This window comes from Callospermophilus lateralis, chromosome 10, assembly GCF_048772815.1.
Source record: "Callospermophilus lateralis isolate mCalLat2 chromosome 10, mCalLat2.hap1, whole genome shotgun sequence".
In the NCBI taxonomy this organism is placed as follows: Eukaryota; Metazoa; Chordata; class Mammalia; order Rodentia; family Sciuridae; genus Callospermophilus; species Callospermophilus lateralis.
The window spans coordinates 111,552,331-111,560,819 of NC_135314.1; positions in this window are offsets into that span (position 1 = coordinate 111,552,331).

The following is an 8,489-nucleotide window of genomic DNA, read 5'->3' on the forward strand; positions in this document are numbered from 1 at the left end:
GTTTCACAGTAAAACCAAGAGGAAGGCACAGAGTTCCCATTTGTCCGTCCCAGGTGTGCCCAGCCTGGCCCACCAGCAGCAGCCGGCCTGAGTGGTCTGCTTACTGAAGCTGAGGAGCCTGTGTGGGCCTCTCCACTCTGGTGGGGTGCATAGTGTGGGTTTGGGCAGATGCATACTGACTTTATCCACCACTGTAGAGTCCCATAGAGCCGTCTTGCTGCCCTGAAAGACCTCTGTGCCTGGCCTCTCCATGTCTTCCTCCTCCACTTCTGGTGACCACGGTCCTTTCACTGTCTCTAGGGTTTTGGTTTTTCCAGGACATCTTGTACTTGGGATCAGGTAGCGACTTCATGAGTAACTGGGATGTGAGTCTTCTCCATGTTGCTTTGTGTGGATCCCTCCCTCCTCTGATGCTTAGTAGCACTCCATGTGCCAGATGCCACAGTCGTTCATTAGCTTCCTGAAAAACAATTGGTCCTTCCAGGTTTTGACAATTATGATAATACGGCTGCTAAAAAATATCCAAGTGTAGACGTTTTCATGCACATAAATTTCAATCATTTGGAGAAATAAAGAGCACTGTTGCGGAGTGGAATAGTAAGGGTGACTGTCTTCCAGAGGTTATTCTTTTCATTAGTGATTTTTTTAAAATTAAATGATTCATGTTTTGTTATTTTTGTTAATTAATTTATTTTAATTAGGTATATATGATAGCAGAATGCATTTTGACTCATTGTATACAATTGCAGCACAATTGTCATTTCTCTGGTTCTACAAGATAGAATGTCACACCACATGTGCAGTCCTATATGTACCTAGAGTAATGGTGTCCATCTCATTCTGCCATCTTTTCTGCCCCCATGAACCCTCCCTCCCCTTCCTCTCCTTTTCCCAGTCAGAATTTTCCCATGCCTCCCCACTCCCTGTTATGGATCAGCATCCACTTATCAGAGAAAACATTTGGCCTTTGGGTTTTGGGGATTGGCTTACTTCACTTAGCATGATATTCTCCAACTCCATCCATTTACTTGCAAATGTCATAATTTTATTCTCTTTTAATGCTGAGTGATATTCCATTGTGTCTTATCACAGTTTCTTTATCCATTCATCTACTGAAGGGCAGTTTAACTGTTGTGAATTGAGCTCCTATGAACATTGATGTGGCTGTGTTACTATAGTATGCTGACTTTAAGTCCTTTGGGTATAGACCAAGGAATGGGATAGCTGGGTAATATGGTGGTTCCATTCCAAGTTTTCTAAAAAAAATCTCCACACTGCTTTGCAGATTGGTTACACCATTTACAGTCCTACCAGAAATGTATGAGTGTGCCTTTTCCCTCACATCCTTGCCAACATTTATTGTTGACTGTATTCTTGATAACTGCCATTCTGACTGGTGTGAGATGAAACCTTAGAGTAGTTTTGATTTGCATTTTTCTAATTACTAGAGATGTTGAACAATTTTTCATAAATTTCTTGATTGAATGTATATATTCTTCTGAGAAGTATCTGTTCAGATCCTTAGCCCATTTATTGATTGGGTTGTTTGTTTTTTTGGTGTTAGTTTTTTTGAGTTCTTTATATATCCTGGAGATTAGTGCTCTATTTGATGTGTGTGTAGTAAAGATTTGCTCCCATTCTGTAGGCTCTCTATTCACCTCACTGATTGTTTCTTTTGATGAGAAGAAGCTTTTCAGTTTGAAACCATCCCATTTATTGATTCTTGATTTTATTTCTTTAGCTTTAGCAGTCTCATAAGGAAGTTGGGGCCTAATCCGATATGATGGAGATTTGAGCCTACTTTTTCTTCTATTAGGCACAGGGTCTCTGGACTAATTCCTAGGTTCTTGATCCACTTTGAGTTGAATTTTGTGCATGGTGAGACATAGGGGTTTATTTTAATTTTGCTGCATATGGATTTACAGTTCTCCCAGCACCATTTGTTAAAGAGGATTTTCTCCAATGCATGTTTTTGGTGCTTTTGTCTAGTATGAGATAAGTATATTTATGTGGGTTTGTCTCTGAGTCTTCTCTTCTGTACCATTTGTCTACATGTCTATTTTGAGCCCAATACCATGCTGTTTTTGTTTCTATAGCTTTGTAGTATAGTTTAAGATCTGGTATTGTGATGCTTCCTGCTTCACTCTTCTTGCTAAGAATTGCTTTGGCTATTTTGTTTCTCTTATGAATTTCATGATTGATTTTCATATTTCTATAAGGAATGACACTGGGATTTTAATTGGAATCACATTGAATCTGTATACAGCTTTGGGTAGTATGGGCATTTTGATGATATTAGTTTTGCCTCTCCAAGAGCATGGGAGATCTTTCCATCTTCTAAGGTCTTCTTCAATTTATTTCTTTAGTGTTCTGTAGTTTTCATTGTAGAGGTCTTTCACCCCTTTTGTCAAGTTGATTCCCAAGTTTTTTTTTTTTTTTTTTTTGAGGCTATTGTGAATGGGGTAGTTTTCCTAATTTCTCTTTCAGAGGATTCATCACTACTATATAGAAATGTATTTGATTTATGGGTATTGATTTTATAACCTGCTACTTTGCTTAATTAATTAATTAATTAATTCTGGAGTTTTTTTGATCCTCTAAGTACAGAATAATGTTGTCAGCGAATAATGATAGTTCTTCTTTTCCTATCCATATCCCTTTAATTTCTTTCACCTGTCTAATTGTTCTGGCTAGAGTTTCAAGGACTATTTGAATAGAAGTGGTGAAAGAGGGCATCCCTGTCTTGCTCCAGTTTTGAGAGGGAATGCTTCCAGTTTTTCTCCATTTAGATTGATGATGGCCTTGGATTTAGCATAGATAGCTTTTACAATGTTGGGGTATGTTCCTACTATCCCTAGTTTTTCTAGTGTTTTGAATATGAAAGAGTGCTGTATTTTGTTAAATGCTTTCTCTGTATCAATTGATGTAATTATATGATTCTTATCTTTAAGTCTATTGATGTGATGAATTATATTTATTGATTTCCATATGTTGAGCCAATCTTGCATCCCTGGAATGAACCCCAATTGATCATGATTCACTTTTTAAAAAATATGTTTTTGCCAGAATTTTATTGAGAATTTTTGCATCAATGTTCATCAGGAATATTAGCTGAAATTTTCTTTTCTGGATGTGTCTCTGGCTGGTTTTGGTATCAGGATGATACTAGCTTTGTAGAATGAGTTTGGAAGGGTTCCTTCCTTTTCTATTTCATGGAATAATTTGAGGAGTATTGGTATTAATTCTTCTTTGTAGATTTTGTAGAACTCAGCTGTGAATCCATCTTGTAAAGGCTTTTCTTGGTTGGTAGGCTTTTTTAATTTTTTTAGTTGTAATTGGATTCAGTCTTTATCTTATTTATTTATATGTGGTGCTGAGGATGGAACCCAGGGCCTCACACATGCTAGGCAAACACTCTACCACTGAGCTACAACCCCAGCCCCTGGTTGGTAGGCTTTTGATGGTGTCTTCTGTTTCCTTGCTTGAAACTGATTTGTCTAAATTGCGTATGTCCTCTTGACTCAGTTTGGGTTGATCATGTTTCTAGAAATTTGTCAGTGTCTTCAAGGTTTTCTATTTTACTGGAGTATAAATTTTCAAAATAGTTCCTAATTGTCTTCTGTATTTCAATGATGTCTGTCATGATGTTTTCTTTTCATTAGTAATTTGAGTTTTCTCCTTCCTTCTTTTTATTAGAGTGGCTAAAGGTTTGTCAATTTTACTTACTTATTGAAAGAACCAGCTTTTTGTTTTGTCAGTTTTTTGGAATTGTTTCTTTAGTGTCAATTTCATTGATTTCTGCCCTGATTGCTTATGTGTTATTTCCTGTCTTCTACTCTTTTTGGTTTTGGTTTATTCTTTTTCTAGGACTTTGAGTTATATTTCAGACAGTTTATTTGTTGACTTTTCCTTCTTTTAATGAATGAACTCCATGCAATGTACCTCCCCCTTAGCCCTGCCTTCATAGTGTCCCAGAGATTTTGATAAGTTGTATTGGAGTTCTCTTTTAACTCTAAGAATTTTTTTATCTCCTCCCTGATGTCTTCTGTTATCCATGCATCATTTAATAGCATGTTGTTTAGCCTCCAGGTTTTGGAGCAGCTTTTCTTTTTAATTTTATCATTTCTAATTTCATTCCATTATGGTCAGATAGAATGTAGGGTAATATCTCAATTATTTTGCATTTGCTAAGACTTGCTTTATGGTATAACATATGGTCTATTTTGGAGAAGAATCCATGTGCTGCTGAGAAGAAAGTATAATTGCTCTTTGATGATGGATTATTCTATATATGTCTATTAAGTTCAAATTAATGATTGTGTTATTGAGTTCTATAGTTTCTTTGTTTAGCTTTTGTTTGGTAGATCTATCGATTGGTGAGAGAGGTGTATTAAAGTCACCCAGTATTATTGTGTTGTGGTCTATTTGGTTCTTGTATTTGAGAAGGGTTTGTTTGACAGACATAGACCCCCCCCCCATTGTTTGGGGAGTACATATTTATGATTGTTATATCTTGTTGATGTATGAATCCCTTAAGCAGTATGAAATGTCCTTCTTAACCCTTTTCACTAGCTTTGGTTTGAAGTCCACTTTATCTGATATGAGGATGGACACCCCTGCTTGTTTATGTGGTCCATGTGAGTGGTACGTTTTTTCCCATCCTTTCACCTCCAGTCTGTGGAAGTCTTTTCCTGTGAGATGAGTCTCTCGAAGGCAACATACAGTTGGGTCTTTTTTGTTGTTGTTGTTAATCCAATCTGCCAGTCTGTGTCTTTTAATTGCTGAGTTTAGGCCACTCACATTCAGGGTTATTATTATTGAATTATGATTTATATTCATGGACATTTTGTTTTGTTTTGTTGGTTTTTAACTTGGTTTCTCCTTTGGTTGGCCTTTCCTTTAGTGTAGTTCTTCCCTTTGCTGATTTTCATTGTTGTTTTTTATTTCCTCCTCTTGGAATATTTTGCTGAGGATGTTTTATAGTGCAGGCTTTCTCACTGTAAATTATTTTAACTTTTGTTTATCATGAAAGGTTTATATTTAATCATCAAATTTTAAGCTTAATTTTTCTGTATATAAGATGCTTGGTTAGCATCCATTTTCTTTCAGAGCTTGTTATATGTTATTCCAGAATTTCCTGATTTTGAGGGTCTGGGTTGAAAAATCTTCTGAAATACGAATTGGTACCCCCCATATGTGATCTGATTCTTCTCTCTTGTGGCCTTTAAGAGTCTATCCTTATTCTGTATACTAGGCATTTTCATTATAATGGGTCTTGGTGTAGATCTGTTGTAATTTTGTACATTGATGTCCTGTAAGCCTCTTGTATTTGCTTTTCCAATTTATTATTCATGTTTAGTAAATTTTCTGATATTATCTCATTGGAGAGATTGTGCATTCCTTTGGTTTGAATCTCTGTGCCTTCCTCTATTCCAATAATCTTAGATTTGACCTTTTGATGCTGTCCCATAATTCTTGGATGTTCTGTTCACACATCTTTGCTGTGTGGTCAACTTTGTTTTCAAGCTTGTATACTTTGTCTTCATTATCTGATGTTCTGTCTTCCAAGTGATCTAGTCTGTTGGTGATTCTTTCCATTGATTTTTTTATTTGGTTTATTGTCTCCTTAATTTCAAGGATTTCTGATTTGTTTTTTCAGAATCTCTAACTCTTTCTTGAAGTAATCTTTTGCTACTTGTATTTTCTCTCTTATCTCTTTGTTGGAGTGATCCATGGTTACCTGTATTTGCTCTCTTATCTCTTTGTCAGAGGAGTGATCAATTTTCGCCTGAATTTGCTCATTTAGGTCATTCTTTAATTCACAGATCATTTTAATTATGTACATTCTGAACTCCTTCTCTGACATTTCATCAACTACACTGTCCATGGATTCTATTATTATAGCATCCTGGATTGTTTGGGGCAATTTTTTCCCTTGTTTTTTCATGTTTTCTACATATCTTCTTTTCTTGCAGTGTGTATCTGAGGTATTACAGTGTCTACCCTATAATCTTATAGTATACATGCAGATTATCTGTCCCCCCCCACTTTGAGTTGGGCTTCAAGACCCTGCCAGTGACTCACAATGGATGCTACTGCAACTATAGGTGGTGGCAGCAATAGCAGAGGTAACTTGAGATGGAAGTAGGGTGTCCCAAGACGGATGCAACCTCTTTCAGAGATGGGGTTGAAAGGGTGGACCTTACAATGGCTTTGGGCTTCTTCTAGACCCTCTCTGTTGTTGCAAGGTGGAGGTAACTGCATGGGAAGGACTATGGCAATGGCTGCAGTGTCCCAAGGTGAAGGCGGGTTAGGCCTGGGCTCCCATGGGCTCCTGTGCAGGTCCATAGTGGTGGCCCTAGGCCAGGGATTATTATTGTTTTTAAATGCTTGGGTACTTTTTGTTTTTGAGTCAAGTTGATTCCTTTTTATATTTTCCTACTTCTAATTATCTTAATATTTTATTAATAGTATTTCATGATATTCTAAAAATATTCTATACCAGTATTTATAATTTTCATACTTAGTATTATTGATCTATGCCTTTTCTTCTTCATAATTGACCAACTTTGTGTGAGTTTTATCTCTTACAATCTTTGCAAGGGGTCAATTTTTGATTTTGTTAAGTCTATCATTTTAGTTACCTATTTTTCATTTTACTCATTTCTGTCTTATAATTATTAGATCCTTCTATTTTATTTTGTTTATAGTTTTGTAATTTCTTGAGCTAAATGCTTACTTAGGTCATCAGTTTTCAATTTTTTCTTCTTTTTAAATGAACCTAATTTCCCATATGCTCTACCCTGGCTGCATTCTATATGATACAGTGGGGTTTTCTTTGGTGTCCATTTATAAATATTTTATAATTTTAAATGATTTATTCTTAAATTCACAATTTTATTTTCTTTTCTTTTTTGTTAGCACTGGGGGTTGAATTCATGGTGCTCTGTCATGAGCTATATCTCAGTCCTTTTAATCTTTGTTTTGAGACAGCATCTCCTATATTGCCCAGGCTGACCTTGAACTTGCAATCCTCTTGCCTCAGCCTCCCAAGTAGCTGGGATGACAGAGGTGTTCCCCACACCTGGCTAGAAAAATGTTTCTTATTTTCCAAACAAATTGGCTCACTTACTTTGTTGTTGTTTTAATTGTACTTTATTGTGGTTAGAGGGCTTGATCTAAGTGATACTGAGATTTGTGTATTTATAAAATTCCTTTTGTTCCCACTGGTTGATTTTTGTAAATTTTCAATTTTTGTACATGTTTCAAGTGGGTCAGAAAAAAACATCTCCCTACTTTTTGGTGCGTGGTTCAGTCACCTCACATTTTGAGGTTTTAATTTTTTATGGTGTCCTTGCAGCATCGCAGTTTGTTCTCTTGTAGATTGTGGGGTTTGGGGTCCCAGACTAAGCCTTAGTTGACTTTTTGGATCAAGATTCCTGCACTCCAGGGGAAAGGTAGGTGTGTTACCTGTTCCCGTATGTTCAAGACGCAGGTGGGTTAATCCTGGGCTGGCTTCTTGGGAAGAAGGTGCTCTGCTCATCCGGCTGCCTGTGGCTGGTCTGATCTCATGCTCACAGATGGAAACTTGCAGCCCTTGTTTGGGGATAAAGTCACTCTGAATAAAGCAACAAAAGCTAACAAAGTGTACTCTATGGGGAAGAAGGACAGGTGGGCAGGTTTTTTTTTTTTTAATGTATAAAAATCAAATCTGCCTGTGGCTCCTTGATTAAGTCATCTCAAATGCCTGAACCATTTGACTGGGTCCTTAATAAGAAGGCACATTAATTTACTTTAATCCACTGTAGCTCTCAGCTCAGCTACTCTTTGACTCATTTTTCTCAGGACCTGGGAGAGGATGGGTAAAGGCTCTCCAGGAGGCAGGCCCCGGATGTCTTTTTGTGGTGGCCCGCCCAGTCCTCTGCCAGCTTATCTGCTTCCTCCAACTTCCAAGAGCACCTTCTGCCTATTACCAATGTTATTTCTATCCAGAAAGTTAGTCTTGAGAATCAGTAAGTGTTTGACAGGCAGGCTTGTTTAAACTAACCCCAGCTCCAAACTCGGACCGTGCACACCGCAAGTGTACCGTGGGCTCAGTGCACCTGTCATGCACGTACCAGTCCACACTGGCTGCATTCCATATGATAAGTGGGGTTTTCTTTGGTACCAGGTGCTGAAGAAGCAGGTTTGGAAAGACGCAATTCTACCCACGGGTGCTAACGTGTTGGGGCGTTGGCCTGTGCCAGGTGCTGGGCACGGAGCTCTCAGCAGGCTCCTACTTGATCCTCAGGCCCATTCTGTGAGGAGGGAGCAGGCTGTTTACTCTGAGACTTGGTGTTCAGTGGGGCTGGGTCCTCATTAACTGCTGCTCCTGGATTTCCCTGTGGAAATGATTTGGTGTTCACTTAGGCTTCAGTCCTTATCCTGACCTTCATCTTGAAACATAACCCTATAAGTGCCTTGAGAGAACCGTGTGGAAGATATGAAAT